Raw genomic sequence first — 18440 nt, 5'->3', positions numbered from 1 at the left:
AGTGCAGTACAGTATCTGATCCTTAAGCTGCAGCGAAAACACTAATACATAACTCATGAGGTGAGGCTGTTGTAGAAACCCGGCAACAGTCGCACAGCAGATCGCATTATGCTGTAGCCTTTGGGGACCCTACATAATGCAGTTATGTGACAAAGCTAGTGCACGTCAGCCACAGGCTGGCTTCAGCTTGCTTGACAGTGGCTATGGAGAGATATAGCAAGAAGCATTTTATTTGCTATACCACCTAGCTGCCCTATCTCATATTTAAGCCCCTCATTATTCATGGTCATCTCATATTAGGACACTGTTTTTGAGAGCCGGCAAGACCTCCCCTCCCCATCTGGAGGAGAGGCAAATATGCTACGTGTGTGTGTGTGTGTGGGGGGGGGGGGGGGGGGTCTGAAGAGTCCAGGAGAAGAGAAAGAAGGAAGAGCTGGGTGTCCTATACAAGGCCCAATGTCGGCTCACTCTTCTGGTGAAGAAAAGCTGCTTAATGGCCCTCTCCAAGTGATTGATGATTGGGCTGGATGCAGAGGTAGGATCCAGCCATAGGTAGACAATGCAAGACTTGCCCGGATAATCAATTTATATGTCAATGGAAAAAGAAGACAAAATGCATGAATTCCCAGTGTGCAGGGAGGTGAATGTATGGAAACAGAATGGCAGTTACAGTTAATGATTGTGTTATGAGAGGCCAGTGAGGACATAAATCACACTTCCTCTCACACAGAACACTCTTAAAGTACTGTGATGTAGCATGGGATCAAAAAAAGGTTTATTGGAATAAGAATAAATACAGCTTTTAATTTGCAAACTTATTCGCCTTTATTGGTTTTGATAAGATAATACTTACAAAGCTGCTTAACAAAATCTGAAAGAACTCATCCTTTTAATGATTTAAAACATTGTCTTCTTGTTGGAAGAATACTCTAAGCTAATTAGGTATTCTCGCAAAGCAAGAATTTTACTTGTCAAATAAATGTACCGTTGCAAAACACCCATTGATAAAGAGTCCATTTAACACTATAGTACAGTGAGGTACTAGATGTGCAATGGTCCGTACGGCCTTGCAACAAGTTGTGAAATGAACGTAAACTCTGTTTTCTCACACAGCCTTCTTCCTGTATTTACTTCCTGATTGAGATACATCTGGACAATAAGCGGACTTCACGTGGTTTGAAGTGATGCATTTTGGTTCGACTGGCAAAAGAAATGTGCAGATTTATGATGACTGATGTCATAAATCATGACACACTGCCCTATCCTACATAAGCTGCCTTTATAGGTTAACAGTATCAGTATTGGTATTGGTGTTGGCAATACTGGCTCTCTGTTTACTTTGTATCAGATCGATACCAAATTTTGCAGTATCGCACAGCACTAGCTATCGCAACAATTAGATTACTTAGATTAACTGAAAAGTCATAGATGACCACCAAGCAACAGCATACAGGAAACAGTGGTGCCCACGATTTTCGCAGTAGGCAACAGAACTAACTAAATCAAAAATCTTTAGGTATTGATTTGGTGTACTCATCGAGGGTAGATCATTGTAATCCAATAAAGGTAAAAAAAAAAATGATGTGCCCCCTCCTCTGGAGAGAGAAACAAGATTTATTCCTAGCTTTTGAATATAACCAGCAGCTCAGGGTGTTAAAACTGACCTAGCAAAATTGAGCATTTCAGCTCAGTACATGACTAACTGCCCTTCCCCTCTCCTGTTGGGCATTCAGTGTCCTATAGAGAAGCTCACGAATTCAGTACTTCTCTTTCACATAGAGTACCTGTGCACAGAATTGCGCAAACACGTTTATTTTCACCGCACTGAGAAAGACATAAAGAGAGACAAACCCAGACTAAACTCGTTTTCTTCTAATAAAAAGCACACAGAAGAATCTGCAAACTAAAATCACGTTGAGGCCAGAACCAGGCAGCTGGGGGAACTGATTACAGCCATGTCAGATTTGATCTCTCTTGTCTCTTTATGTGTGCAAGCGTGCGCGTGAACTGGTGAGAGTGAATATTTATCCACCATTTTGTCTCCGAGGAAATCGGTTTCAGCGGCATCATCGGGACTTTGCGGCGAACGACGCGTATCAGGGCTAAACTACTTCATTACTCCAGAATCAAAGCGCCGTAATCAGAGACGGATGCCCTATTTTTGCAGTAATACAAAGCGTGTACACGTGTGTGTGTTTTTGTGACTACTACTGTAGGTCAGAGTAAAGCCTGTCAGTTTTACTAACATGCTGTCAACATGATGATGATGATGTATCTTTCTTGTCTGTGTGCTTTATTTCTACTTTGACAAAATGACCTTGCAACTGTATCTTTGACAAACAACAATTATAATCTCAGTGGCAACCTAAACCATTTCAGTCTCATGAACTCTGGTTTGTGTTGGTAACCTGGTATGTGATGAACTCGTTTGTTCCTAAATCCCTCCGACTGAAGCCTTTAACAAACTTAAACTCCCCTTTATTCAGCTTTGACTGTGTCTGTGTGCAGTCAGGCCAGCAGAAACGCTGGTGCGTCTCTTCATTCTGGCATATTGCACTGTGTTTTGTGTAATGTTACACTACCAGCCTACAAACTTGTGAATTCTCTGTTCACGATTTGTGTTCGCTTACATCATGCCTCACTGGATTTGAAGAATTTTGTCGAGCAGAAGACTAGACCCTCTCTTTATCCACCTGATACCAGCCCCACGCTGCCTTACACAAATTATAAATGTGACTTCTAGCTATTGCTTCCACTGAAATCGTGTCTGCAAGGGTATCAAAGTGTGCTTCTGCTTCTTTTCCTCTCTTTAGATATTTTGGGAAAGAAACAATCTTGGACGGTGCCTTTGGACACCGCCAGGCAAGCTGTTTCCTTCTGTTTTCAGTCTTCATGCTGAAATAAGTTCGCCGGTTACTGTGGTAACTTCATATTTAGCAAACAGATAGGAAAGGTGTGCCAAAATTCTCAGCTAGCTTCAGCAATAGTGAATAAACCTTCTGTACTACAAATGGATTCAAGCAGGATAATGTGTGGCAGTACTTCTGCCTTCTACAACTAAGGAGTGGAAGTTCGACAGTCCCTTTCTTCACCAGGTCCTGCCAAAATCTTGCAAGTAAAAGGGAAGACACTGGTATCCTTTCTTTCCTTGACATATAATGACTCTGCTACACACATTTATAGTGATCCCAGATGGATCAGAAGCATGAAAAGTTAGCAAAGAAATACTTTGACACAGAATAAAACTGTGCAGAATCAGAATAATATCTCTTTCATAAGGCTTTTAATTATGGTGTAACACAAAGTGGCACGGCTTTCCGAATATTGCACAAAATAGGTCCAAACCATCACTGAGGATCCAGAAGCAAAGGAGGTTATTGAGCAGAACAGCAAGGCATAAATTAAACCTGCATCCAACCTGACGATTACTTGTGAGGAACGAAACTGACAAGTACCGGTGAGAACTGCTTACCATCTGCATGCATATTTTAAGACGATCTACAACAGTGTAGGTAAAAATAACCAGGTTTGACTTGATACTTCAGGGATGGTGTCTCCTTCATCTAATTGTGTGGTGTTACAAGCTTTGAGCAGATTATTTTTGTTGTTTTGCTCTTCTGATACAGTACGCGGTTTTGCAATGATGAAATCTGTAAGCTCCAATCTATCAAGTGTTCTGCGTCAGTGTTTACCAGTTATTGATGAACTTGATGGGACTGTCATGAGATTTTTCTTTTTTTATTCGTTTGATCATAAACTGGAATATTGGACAAACTGAAAAGTTGTCAAGAGTATCATATTAGATGAAATGTCAGAGGGCTACCAGAGTTATTAAGAGTGCAATAAATGGCTGCACCAAATTCCATGGCAATCTATCAAAGAGTTGTCAGGATGTTTCGCAATATGAAATCTGAAAATGTCAGCCTTGAGAAAATCTTCATAAAAAAAGATTCTGGATTCTGGATATACACACTGGGAACCACAAAACACATGTAACACAAAACCTTTGCATCACTGAACGTCTGTATTCAGCTTCTTTGTACTATTTTCACTGTCAACATGTCAAAAGAAGAAATGCTGTACAAACCAGTTTACCAAAAATGTTGAGAGGCTGTACATGATGTCAATAAAGATAAAACACAGTGACCTGAATCATTTAAACAAGGGTTTGGCAGTTAATCTTAACCATGAGGCCATATGAGAAACTGGGACTGTTGTGGAGGGATGCACCAATAAACTTAGAAGGAGATACAAGCAACAGTGAGCAGAGTCGACTTTAGCTCACTGTAGCTTCCTCCAAACACCTTGGAAGGAGCCGAAATTGTGCCGGAAATCTCCTTAATCATGTTATGTAACCAATGAAAACTTAAGGAGAACCATCAAAAATCTCTTGCAGTTTTGGCTACAATTGTATTCACTTGTTTGTTTTTTTTCTCTGTGGCCAAAGAAGGTCATGTTTAACACCGACTGTGTCTACATAATAGAATCTGTTAGCCGGAGCTCTTTTTTCTGTGCAAATCTGCCTTGTTTGCAGTTTGCAGAGTAAAAAATTCCACCTCAAACCACCTACTTTTGAAATCATCTTTTTTGAGCTGGTTCTTTTAGGGGTCACCACAGCAGATCATGTGCCTTCATCTCACCCCAGCCTTTCTCTGTCACTCCAACCCCCTGCATGTCCTCTGTCACAGCATCCAAATTTGTCTTGTCCCTTCTGATCACTCCCAATGAAAATCGTACCATACCTCCAGCTCGGCCTTCTGTGTTTCGGTCAGAGCCACCGTCTCCAAACCATACATCATAGCTGCTCTAACTACCATATTGCAAACCTTTCCTTTTACTCTTGTGTATTTCCCTTCAAAGTGCTGTGATAATACTAATCCAAAGAAAATTGGCCTTTCATTTTTTGAAAATTAAGGCCTTTTTTTCTTTTTTCTTTCTATTTCTTTCTAGTATTTCATGTTCTCTAAATGTTTCCCTCTCAAGAATTATAGAGGCTATGTTAGAAATTAGAAAGAAAATTTTGGACGGCATTTCGGGTGCAAACTGAGAAGGGCTTGAGTTTCTTCACAGCAGGGATGGCCATTCATAGAAATAGCTAGTTCAAATCCGTCATAAGAGAATACTCCACGGATTAGATGGATCACATGCATGACAGCAGGCATTTTTCAATGGGCTCGACAGTATTATTATATGTAGAAGCCTATTAATAATTCTCATGTAGGTATAATCTCAGTAAATTCTAGTAACAACTTCCATTGAATGCAGCAAAATGTAAATTTTCATCATGCAGTTTCTTCCTCCGCTGGTTTGTAAGACCTCACAGTAGGAGGACTGGGAATGAACAGTTCAATCACACCAACACAAAGGCAAGGTGCACTAAGACACGACGAGTCACAAATGCACACGCATCGTAAGACGCACGGATACATTCTCACACTCGCACGCAGCGTAAATGTCACCGAGGAGTGCAATCTGTTGCTTCCGCTCAGAGCAGCAGCAGCAGTAGTGTGATGCGGGGTGTATTTTCCCAAAGAGAAAGATATTAAAAAGGCGTTGGGAGAAACAATTTACACAAATTCATAAATTAATCCGAGGCTAAGATGCACTTCTAATATCTGCAAAGGGGACTCGGGAGGGAAAAGGCTGGGTGCTCTAAATGTTGGCACCAGTGTGACTTCTCAGCCTGTTAACACTGCACCGGGAGAAACGTTAAACCTCAACAGCTATGTGTCACCAAGTTGAATTAGAACATGTGAGAGGACATTATTGGGGATTGATACTAAAGTACAGTAATCTGAGTTAGTCCCTGTGCCCAGATTTGTGGTTATTAATGTGTTAATGCCTGGTATGATAGCAGATGTGTGAAAAATGCCAACACCCCCTACACACAACCGACACCTAAATGCTTATCCCAAAACTGCTAATGAGTGGTATTTAGAGCAAATCTGATCCCACATTTCATTACAGTCAGCAGACCAGCTGATTGTAGCACTGAATCAACAGAGCTTAACCACAGCTTTTTGAGTTTTACTTAACACACCCAGGCCTGGTTACTGCCAGACCTGCTGAAACAAGAAATCACTTAAACAGAACCTTTGCTGCTTCAGGACGACTTGATGTAATTGATGGAACTACAACAACAGTTCACAGCTTGAAGTTCAAGAGCACTTGGGATATACAGCATGATAATGATCCGAAATACACCAGCAAGTCCGCCTCTGAATGGACTCGAAACGAAACGAAGGTTTTGGAGTGGCCGAGTCAAAGGCTGGACTTAAATCAGATTGAGGCACTGTGACGTGACGAGTTCTACAAAGAAAAGTGGGACAAAGTTCCTCCACAGTGATGTGAAAGAATCGTTGCCACTTATCAAAAATGCCTGATTGTGGTTCTTGCTGCCAAGGATGGCACAACCTGTTATTAGATTTAGGGGGGAATTTGCATTTACTCTCTTTATTTTTGTCTAATATTAAAAATTGTTTAATGATCTGAACCATGTAAGTGTGTCAAATATGCAAAAAACAAAACAAAAAAAACAATAACAAATAGGCCAGGAAGGGGGCAAAAACTTTTTCACAGCATTGTATCCAGTAATTTCTCAGCTTGTCCCAAATTACAGGGAGACATATTGATAAAGTAGTAGTAGTAACAGTATGCAGCTATGACAATTTAATATGAGCGTACTCTCATTAAATTCTTTTCTAAAATACTAAAGATTTCCCTCTAACTTTATTTTGTCAGTGCCTCTTTTCTCCTTGACTGTAAGGACTTTGGTGCTTTTCCCTCTTATCTTTACATATTTTGCTTCCATCATCACGTTATAAATAACAAAAGTATGGGACCATCAAACATTCAGAGTGCTTCTCGTGCACATCATGTAGTCCTTCATATGCAAACACAGTGCCTAAATCAACAATAGAACTATACAGAATTAAAGAACTTCTGTTGGGCACACTGCGGAATATGCAATGGGAAAAAATCGTATAAATCATTGCAAGTCACGAAATCTTTAGGAAATGTCATAAAAATTCAATATGCATACATAATATATCCTGCAGCAATGACTTCATATGCCTTCAAAAAGGCATATGAAGTCAGAGAATGCTTGCACAAGCACAGCAAGACAAAATTGTTCAGTCTCGTGGACTGTGCACATAATGTAACTTTTCATAAGTTAGCAGATGAGATCAGAGGATTTCAGAAAGTTCATGGGAAGCTGTAGGAGACAAGACTAGGACAAGAGAAACTCCATTATTTATTTGTGTTATTCCATGGCCTTGACTCACTCTAACCTGAATGAATGAGATTCTCATTAGAACAATCTGTGTTTCAAAACTAAGTGAGTGCACCAGGAAAAACATGGATGTCGGGGCTTCTTGGCTGTATTTATGTTGGTCACCCTAATATATGTAAATGTAGGCGGGTTACATGAGGTATTCTGGTAATTTAATGATGAAGGGGGAAAGTTTTAAGAAGTGGTTGTACAGTTTGGCACACAGACAGGTTGCCACTTTGCCATTAAATGACCATTCTGCAGCAACCACGTCACTATCTGAGAAGGAATTTCTGTTTCAGATCTAAGTAGTTCAGGCTTGACTCTTTTGCCGTTTACATACACAGACAATAGGATTACTTCCACTCAGATTTGTGATTTTCAAAGATGTATTGCAGTAAAATTGCCACTTTAACGCACCAAAGTCACTTTGAAGGTGGCAACTGTTTGAGTGGTTGCAGACCTGGCCCTATCGTCAAAACAGCCATTTCAAAGGCAATGACACTAGAAGTTCATTGCACAGAGTAACAATAATTTTGACTGTGTTGCAGTCTCCAGCCACTGTTTTCCATCATTAGGCCATCATGTCAATAGTGGTGTCCCTCGCTCTCACTAGTAGTTGCCTCAGTCATGTGGGTTGCCCATTTTACATCACCAGTGGTTATTTAACTTGTTGCCACTTGAAGTCGCTGAATGTCATTGATTATCTGTGGTCTCTGTGGTCAGCGGCATTGCTTTCTGGGTGGATGTCCCGTAAATGTGGCTTCTTTGGTAGGCGCAAATCTTCAAGGTCCAAATCCTGAGGATGTCAACTCGTCAGGAATGGTGTAGCCAGTCATGTATGGTTTGAGTCCATTAGGATTAACAACGGTACGTTCAACCTTTATGACAAATATCTGGTCCAGTCCTTACAGGATCATAAAAGATGCCTTTAAAACAAAAGATTAGGTTTTTCTTCATATGAGATAAGAAAAATGCCTTCCTTTGGAGCGAACACCATACATATCTCACACAGTCAGCTGTGGGAGTCAATATCTCCTTTAAACAGCTGTATTTTAATGCCCAGTCTCTCTCTGTTACTCACTCACGTTCAGAAGAAAAGAAAAAAACGTAACTATAATGTATTCATCTCTGTGACTTACCTCTTTGAAGATGAAGACATGCATTTTGTCATCAAACCCCCACATGTCAGCGGCAGCGAAGGGATAATTTCAGGATGTGAATTTTAAAAATAGCGCTCACTAATAAAACTATTTGCACCTTGTAATAAGGTAGCACAAGTGTGAGTGAGGAGAAATGCCACACAGTTTGACACTCGGTGAGTCACAGAGCGGGAAATGAACTTGTTGTAGAGGAGGGAAAGACGCCGCCAGAGCTTTATCCATTCCTTTCGGCCCCATGCATCTGCCACCATAATTTGTGATAATGATGGCGTCCCAGCAGGGCCACTCTGCGCAGAGTGATTCGGAATTGATTTAGTGCATTAATTACGACCCTGTTACGCCACTGTCATGGACAATATTTTACAATTTGATAAGCAAAAGACGCGCCGTGGGATCATTTTGATGAATTGCGAGGGTTCGGCGGTGGCACGCTTTTATGGTCGTACCTTTTAATTTAGCGGTAATCACTTCCCCCCCCCTCCAAACCGTGGAGGAAGCAAGACTTTAATTTCACCTCCGAGACCTCTGCTCTGCACCACGTCTGCTTTGATCAGGCAGACAAAAAAAGCAGGCGCGCAGTCGACCACACACAATGACACAGAGGACGAACCGATCCTCAATGTGAGGCAGGTTATCTGCCTTCATGCTTGCGTGAACGTGCGTGCTCCCTTAAAATGTACAGCATGCGTGTGTGTAGGTATGTGCATTATTTCTGTTACTCCAGCTCCAACTTTCCTGTGCTGGAGGCTAGACTGCTAGGAGTCCAGTAATGAACAGGAGCTGTGACTATCATACCACTTACTAATCCCACCCGGTGCTCAGAGAGGAGGTGCAGCCACCACGGGAGTCAGGTTAAACAGTGGAAATCCCAAATTTATGGTTTGGCCTGTTTTTCATTGTGTTTTTATACAATATTTGGAAGTGTGTAAATAATGTATATACACTACTTTACTATGTATTTTATGTGTTCTTCCTCCTTTATTTCTTACCCAATTCAGCTAACCTACCCAACACCAACTTCTTACCCAACTGTCCTGATCATCAAGACTCCCTTTACCAAATAATAAAATCTATAGATACCGTTTTGTTAATAGACTATTCTTATAGTTTGTACAGTGTTGTAAAGAAGTATTTGCTGCCTTATGATTTCAGTTTTTCAGACAATTTTCAGACTTACATGTTTCAGATCAAACAAATTCTAATGTTAGACAGAGGTAACCTACATAAATACCAAATGCTGTTTTCAAATGATGATTTCATTTCTTAGAGGGGCAAAAGTCATCCAGACTTACCTGTCTCTGTGGAAGAAAGTAATTTTCTAGAAATAGGCTTAACTGCTTGTGCAACCAGAAGTTTGGACTTTGACCGGGCCACTCGAAAATCTTTTCAGAGAAATTCAGAGGTGAAGTTGTTGGTGTGTTTTAGATCATAGTCCTGCTACATAACGCAAGGGCTACAATGGTAATAGTTGAAAATGTAACCGGATTGAAACCTTTCAAATAGTTCTATTTTCATCTCTTTAGTCCACAGAGTGTTTTCCAAAAACTCCTGGGGATTAGCCATGGCGCAAACCATTACCAGCTAAAGCTAATGCACCAGTCCATGTAGAGACCAAATGGCACACCGATTTCATACTTCTACCAACCTGTATGACTGTATGACGGACTTAAATCATGCATGTTTGATATGGCACTGGGATGCTGTAGTAAGACATTGCTGTTCTGAGATTGAACTCAGTGTTTTGTCTTTTACTAGGCACATTACAATATGTAAAAACGTGTAACAGAGTCCAACAATCCCGGTTTAAGTTAAAATAGATAGTAAAGCTACAATCACTACCTCGTGTTTTACTTTTTCATACAGCTAATCACATTGAATGATGACCCCCTTCTGAACCTGCTAGAATGTAGAGGAGGATGCCTACTCTGATTAAAAATGACAATGAATCAAGGGGATTCAAATTGGGTGAGTTGATAGGGTTGAGTAATAATGGCAAACTATAGCAGAGCCTGAACATTAGGCTGCTAAGCTAATGTTGGAGAGTGTGTGTTTGTGGAAAGTTAATACACGTCCTAATCAAGGCTCAGAAGAATTCTAATGTGCACTCTCTATTCAAAAGCAGCTCCATTAACTAAAATTGTTCTCAGATACCAAACGTTTAATCACAATTAATGGTTGAAAAGTGTTTTCCATTAGCTCTCTCTATCACACACACGTTAATCAGATTAAGCTCTTAAAGTGGTCGGATCATGCCATTTACCCAAATTTCTGTAACTACACATAAATAGTACACAACTTTATAGTTTTAACACAAGTACCGCTGGCACTGTTATCCAGCCATTGACTTAAACACTTCTCCATGTGGGGTCAGAGGGGAACAGGGTTTTTTTCCAATGCTGGTTTGTAAGAAGCGGGGTATATCATGGATAGTTTGGCAGTGCATCAAAAGGGGCTTATAGCAACACCAGATTTAGCTAAACCCTGTTGCTACTCTAAGATGCTTAACTTGGAAGACGATACACTGTTCTGTAAGAAAAGGTAACACAGTATTTTAGATGTGATGATGTCCATTAGATTGGATACTTATGATCACTTTCTGTCTTCATGAAATCAATCAGATATTTCATTTATAAATGATTTGTCATACTCAACAAATATAAGGCTGGGAAGTTCTGGTATTGCTGTAAAGGTTGCAGCGCTGTGCAAAAGTCTTTAGCCACCCCTAATTTCTTTATATTTTGCTTCTGAGGAGCCAGACTTTCTGGGGATTTGCTGGTGGTTTTGATCAATAGCTCTCCAGGGTTTCTGAAGGTATTTTAAAGTGTTTTGATCTTCAGTAACTATCCGTTGAAGATGAATAGTAACTGAAAATCATCATGGAGCTGCATTTCAGTCAGTGGTGTTGAAGACCTTGTCAAAATTGATGAATTATGAACACAGAAAAGCACTATTAGATTTTGATGCACCATGCAAGACCATCTGGAAAATATTTGATTGGCAGCAGCTTCAAATGCCAATGCAGTAAAATCATACCTGTAGAGCACTATCAGTCATGGATTGGTCTCCCCAGATCCTGGACCTCAACATTATTGAAGCAGTGTGGGATCGTGTTGACAGAGAACAGAACAAAAGGCAGAAACATTCAAAGAAGCCTGGAGAACTATTCCTGAAAACTACTTAAAGAAATGATGAAAAAGCTGCCTAATAGATAGACTGTGCTGAAGAATAAAGGTGGTCACACCAAATATCGACTTTCAAGCTCATTAGAATTGGGCAAACTCTGTTTTTGCCTTATTTTTTTGGTATTTCTATGAATGTTTTCACCTATTTCCAATTTTCCAACAAAAATATAAAGAAATGAGGGGTGGTTCAAGATAGTTGCACAGTAAAGTACATTGGGTAGATACAGTTCTTAGTTAAAGGTGTTTTTTTGTTCTCACTGATGTTACTTAGACATAGGCCCCAAAGTAAAACATCAGGCACTTTGAAAATGTGTTATGAAACAAACATCAATGCACCAAAGCCTGATAGTCATAAAAATGATCAAGGCGTGCACCTCGGTGCTCAAATAAAAACAGCTGCACCTGCAGCAACAAAGCAGAAGTAATAACATGATCCAGTCTAAGCAGCAACTTACATGAAAGGAGGCATTTTTGCTCACTTTGCTAGCTTTTGTTTATCTTTAGCAATCAAAGAGATAGAAAGGGTGGAAATGACAGAGCTGCCAATGCTTAGCTGTCAGACATCAAGATATTTTTGTTCGTTTGTGTTCATTCTTTTGTAAGTCTTTAAAAAAAAGATTGGTAGAGTAAGTGCATACATATGTTGTAGCTCTAAAAAGATGCATTACGGATAATAAGAACACATATTATGGCCAAATGTTTTCTCATGCCTTTGAAAATGTATGAAGCAAGGCAATCGTTGCGACAAATAGAAAGCTTCACTCATTATTTTTTTCTCTAGTCTCTACTTTCCTGCCATTCTTCTTCTTAAGAGATTACTTAACTCTAGGCTCCACTCTGGTAAAGGAGCCAAATTTTTTTAAAATAAAAAAAGAACACAGAGTAAAGTGTTCTATTTTTCTTCTCTTGGACTTCGACATCTCCATTATCCGACAATTAACGAGCTATAAGATACATCAGGGCAGTGCCACCGTGATCTGGCAGGGTGCTGGCTGGCACGAGCAGGGTGCTAATTTTCCCAGCGTTAAGAGCTGTAATTATGCAAACGCTGCTGGGCGCCCGCGAGGCGCTAACAGCCCCCCATTCCAAGCGACAGTCCCAACCTTTTATGAGCTCCTCAGCGGTTCAGAGGCTAATGAAACTGTACGATCCACCCAGCTAGTAAGCCCCCCCTTCTTCCCACTGTCGCTCGGGATCATGGTGTCATTACGTGGTGAAGAGGCCCTGTGGCAGCTATTGAGCAACGTGGAGCACAATAGCATGAAACATTTATAGAGAGCAGGGACAGAGAGTGAGAGAAAGTACTTGACCTCCACAGTGGCCCCGTACCGTACCTCTCTCTGTCTCTCTCCATGTAAATAACATGCCTCACTTTGAGGGAAGAGCTCTTTTCTCAGCCCTCTCCCCCCCCAAAAAATAAAAACAAAATAAAAATAGGCAGCAAACACCCACAAAGCACAGCACAGAGGGATTTAGAGTCATTGAGAAGCAAGTGGTGGAAGATTCTGCAATTATCAAATCAAGCTGACGTGAGACAATGACTAGATGCTTTTAATCAGTGATGAAAATATTTACAAGTGATTCTCTTTATTCCTTTTGCCAGGTGCCATTAGGTTTGGAAACTCTACTGGAAGATTGGAACATCAGAAATAATAAGGAATAATAAAACGTTGCCTGGTCTGATGAGTCTTGACTAGGATCAGAATTTGATTCAAATAACCCGAAAGCATAGATCCGTCCTGCTTTATATCAACACTTCGAGGTTTTTGGTGTTTCTTGGCACACTTTCAGCCCCTCAGTGCCAACTGAGCATTGTTTAAACACCACAGCCTACCTGAGGATTGTTGCTGACCATGTTTATCCCCTTATAACCACAGTGTACTCATCCCCTGATGGCTGCTACCAGCAAGGATAACACACCAGGTCACAAAGCTCAGATCGTCTCAAACTGATTTCTTGAACATGACAATGACTTTGCTGTACCTTCTTGAATCAATGCCGTAAAGAATTAAGGCAGTTTTGGAAGAAAAGGAAGTATAACCAGGTACTAGCAAGATACACCAAACAAAGAGTCTAGAATTTAGGTAGTGGACTGTTTAACACAGGACTCCACACAAGTCCAAGTTCTAGAGGTCAAATTGGTTTAGGATTTGGTGACCATGAAAGCCATAGCATATGATTTCTATAATTTGAATGCTAAAACATTTGCTGAGCCCCCTGGGCCCTATGGTCAAAGACCTGTTATCCTAGAGGAGACTGCTTCAATAGAAAACAACAACGTTGGCATAGTGGCCCCACGGCATATAAGGATTTCCCCTAGAACATCATTCTCTATAATATTATATTTCAGAAGCTTTTAGATGTTCCTTGGTGTAAAAAAGAGGCCACACCTTGAGAAAGTACACAAAGTAAGTGTCAGTATAGTATATCATAACTAACTAGGATGAATGGCAAACATGTTGAAGGGCAGACACGGTGAAACAAGTGTGATAGAGTGGAGTCTGAATTACTGCCTCGCGGTAAATTAATGGCATAGGACCGCACTCTCAGACAGAGAGGCGAGCGATCAGAAGAGCTCTGAATAATGACACGGAGAAGCCATAATCTCTGACTAACACTCCGATCTCAGAGGGTTAGAGCAAGGACATAAAATAAGAAAAATCCCTCCAAATCCGAAGAGGTTATGACGTAAAAGAGCAAGGAGGAAGGTTCATCAAAGAAAACGAACAGCACCACTCTGAGCCGAGTGACCTTTGCTCCCCTTAAGCGTGGCCTCGCTCGGATGCACGTATATGCATACAGTAAGAGGCGGCAGACGTAGTCTCAGGATGTACGCTTTGAGAATAGCTGAGCTGCAGAACAACTGAACGCTTTCATTTTCAGCTCAAAGCCTTTGGTGGAAGAAGTCTCTTTTCTCGCCTGTCTCATCTGACTTTATATTTTCCTCTCTCCTCTGTTTCCCGGCTGTGCTGAACCGAAGTCACATCCTCCCTGCCATTCTTTAAAAAAAAAAAAGCGGAAATGAGTCCTGGTTAAAAAAGCTGTATCTATGTTTTCTCTCTGTCTCTCCTTGCTGGTGTTTGCCAGAGATAAGCTCAGTAAAGAGTGTCTCCGTCTGCATGTCGACATAGAGTATACACCTCAGTGACCGTGTCATTCATCTCCCTTTATTGCTCAAGACTGTGTGCGTGTCCAAGAATGTGTGTTTGTATCCCCAACTTGTGATGGATTCAGTCCTCTTGGGGGAACTTTAGAGAGAGTTTAAAGCGCACCCTGCAACACGAGCGCTTCGCCGTGTGACGTTTTCGTGGCTTCGTGGATAGACACCCGGCCGCCGCCGCGCTCTCAGCTGCAGACCTGGCATCGCGCCCTGTGTTTTGCAGCGCTAGCCGGCAGATTGATCCGGCTTTAATGAAGAGTCCTTCAGCCTAGGTGACATCATTAGCTGCTTGTGGGCCACTGCGGGCCACTTGGCGCGGCTCCTCGCTTCACTTCTGGGAAAATAGGTCATTGTGAGTGACAGACAGACAACGTCCAAGGGAGCTGGCCAGCAAACTAGAAAGAGGGGGTATGCAAGGCAGCAGCATGGTGATGCCCTTCAGACACCTGTGACTGTGGTCACAAAACATTCATCTCTCTGCTTAAAGTACTTCTAAAGAACCACCGACACTTTCAGAGAGAAGTTTTTACTAAGCACGAAAACATCTGGGAACTTTCGAGACCTGATACTGCTTGTTAAGAATTTCAGCTGACAGTGATGATAGTGATGCCACTTCTTATCTATGACTAATATCTGCTTTGTCCTTCACCTGAGTTCCTTGGTCTTATAGTTATTGGTCAATCCAATGAGTGCATTCAGACAAATCCTTACTATACTGCAAACTTGTTGAGAGCATGAGAGAACATTTCTAATATGCAATATTTGAAAGCTGCATTTTATACATCTCCTGCACATCTCCGGCATAATTTAAGCCCTGTATTACAGGATGTGAAGCATTAACTAAAATAAGTACATAAAACAGTCATCAGTGATACTGGACACTGTTGTGACACTGATGGAGGTGGAGGTGGGTTGCAAAGCGATCAGCATATTGATGAGCTAAAGCATCATCAGCCGGCTGTGTTAAGTCTGTCTAACACTGATCTTCCAGGATTGTAGGCTGAGCCTGACTTCATGGCCTGTATGACCTGATAATAAGATCTATTAAAATCTTCGTTCATACCCTCATCACATAATTTCTGCTCGCCTTCCTCTGGATTAGACTGGGGTCGACTTGGGGGCAGCTGACCTCTGCATTGGCAGTAATTTAATACATCTGACCTCACATCAAAGCCAAGAAATCAAGACATTAAAGGCTTCAAGTATCTCCTTTATTTAAAACTGTGTCTTGAAATTTGACATATTTTCCACACAGGAAAGCTGCACAGTGACTGAAAATGCTCCACCTTTGTGGGCCTATAAGGTATGTGAAAAAAAGCATCAGGATGTATTTGTAAGTAAAAGTTGGCCCCAATCTGCGATATCTGAGTGCACTGAACAGAGGCAAAGACTAAGTAAAAGTCAAGGAAATGTGCTTTAGAGCAAAGCTGCACCACAGAAGGCTGCAGAGCCATATCATCCATCTAACTGTCAGCATCTCACCAGGCTAAAATCACCATGCCTTCATGTCTGCCGCTGCCCTCTCTTCCTCACTTCTGCCCTGTATCAACCTCCCCCCCCCTCCCATTCATAAACACACAAACAAACACAATAGCTGCACGCTGTAATTTTCACACAGCAGCTGTTTTTGCCTGCCATAAAAGTGACATCCCTCTTGCTCTTCTCTTTCTCTCCTTCTTTTCTTCTTTTTTTACCTCTCCATCCCTCCGTGCCGTGGCCATCCATTCGTCCATATATACTTTATGTTCCTCCCAAGCTGCTGATTTTCCCTGGCCTAGCGTTTCCACGCTGCCTGCGGCTCAACGTGTTTGAGCCTGTGTGCTGCGCTCAGATGTGTGTATGTGCAGATGATGTGCCGATGCTGAACTTTGCATGAACCATTATGCATATGCTCCAAGTTTAGGGGCAGTATTTTAAGTTGCAGACTGACAAGCAAGAGGAACAGGAAGCAGCGTGACTTCACTGCTTATGGTTAAGAATAGAAAACAATTTCCATCTGGTTTTGTTTGGTGATCAACAAGTCAGAACTGATTTTTATTGATTTTGTCTATGCAACATTTTAAGCGCTGCTAAACTGTACCGAGCTTTAGAAGGGTCCATGAGTGAGCTTTTAAAAATCCAGGTGGGGTCTCACTGATTTCTTGTAACCAATAGGATTACTGCTTTACGACTGCCCCCCCCCCCCCCCCCCCCCCCGCTTCACTTTCAGTTAACAATCCCCCAGATGCCTAATTGTTTCTCTAATGATGCTAGGCCTAATGGGACTGTTTATGGTATTCATTTGATAGCTCTGGCCCAGTAATTAGACTGCACCTCACTTCATTAAACAGCAGGGAGGAGGGACTGGGCCTGGTGGCACATACAGTATGTGTGCATGCAGTAGAGAAAAAAGTGAATTTTAAAACACAGGCCGGATGACACACACACACACACACACACACACACACACACACACACACACACACATACACACACACACACACACACACACATACACACACACACACACACACACACACGCAGAAACACACACACTCCAAAAGCAGCTGCAGACCCAGGAGATGACTGTGTTCAGCTGGAATGGCGATGGCACTTTGCATTCAGAGTGCCTCTCATTCGCATTCGCCTGCAGTCTTTCACAGACGTTTCTTCCATTGTAATTCTTACCACTGGCTCTTATCATGAGTTCCATTGTACTGCGATGTGTTGTATTGTCTTGGCAAAGGGCTTCAATCAATATCTATGGGTTCTCTTGAAGTGAATAAAATTCTCAACCCTTTGCTTGTTAAATTATTGTAACTCCCACCAGATAAGAGATTCAGTGAGTCAGCTGCCTTGAATGCAAAAGTGTTGTCTCTGAAAGGCATTATCCAACTTTTTAAGAGTTTGTTAAATTGGTTATCTTTTAAAATACATTTCATTCAGCACCTCTGCACTCCAAAAAAAAGAAAGGGGGGGGGGGTTGTTTTTTATCTGCAGTAGTTTAAATTTGGTTGCTCTGATGGCATGGAGAGCACTGAGAAACACTGAGAGAGACCAGTGCAGAATGTAGCAAACATCAGTAACCGCTCCCATACTGACTAACTCAACAGCACGAAAAGGAGGGAGAGGGGTGGAGATGCATGTGCGCACCAACTATAATTAGCTCATATAGTGGTCCTTATGTGCCATTTTGCCAGCGGTGTTGAAAAGCATCTACTGACCCATTGGGTGATGTGGGCTGGCATCACCTAATGGGTCAGATTTTTGCAACTGACCATGTTCTATATACATTTGTGGGAGCGCCTTAAATACAGAAAGAGAATATTTAAATCAGACACGCAAATCGATTTACCAATATTTGCAACAACAAAACTGCAACAGCACTTTATGGCTAATTGCATCTATATTTAACACCAAAAACAAGCACGTTTATTGTACTTGATGTTGAAATGAACTGACTGTGTTTTCTAAATGTTGACTATAGTATATATTTGGGTCTCGTAAATATGCAATATAGAATCATTTTGCTCAATGAATGAACTCTAATGAGTTCAGAAAACCTTTTCCGTCTGTGTGCGCCGTGTTAACCATACATCTTGAACATAATGAAAACTGGGTTAAGCCTCCTGACTGGGATCTCTGTGTCCGACTGAGATGCCGAAACATTCCAGCTCTTTCTT

The 18440-nt window shown here is 41.4% G+C and overlaps 1 protein-coding gene across 3 annotated transcripts in view; it reads right to left on the bottom strand.

The window, feature by feature from the left end:
- Nucleotides 1-18440, bottom strand: part of LOC146491525 (receptor tyrosine-protein kinase erbB-4-like) — a 361361-nt gene that overhangs the window by 156184 nt on the left and 186737 nt on the right. The gene's annotated exons all lie outside the window — the stretch shown is intronic.

The sequence above is a fragment of the Neolamprologus multifasciatus genome, chromosome 23, assembly GCF_963576455.1.
Source record: "Neolamprologus multifasciatus chromosome 23, fNeoMul1.2, whole genome shotgun sequence".
In the NCBI taxonomy this organism is placed as follows: Eukaryota; Metazoa; Chordata; class Actinopteri; order Cichliformes; family Cichlidae; genus Neolamprologus; species Neolamprologus multifasciatus.
This window is presented reverse-complemented; position numbering and strand designations above follow the sequence as displayed.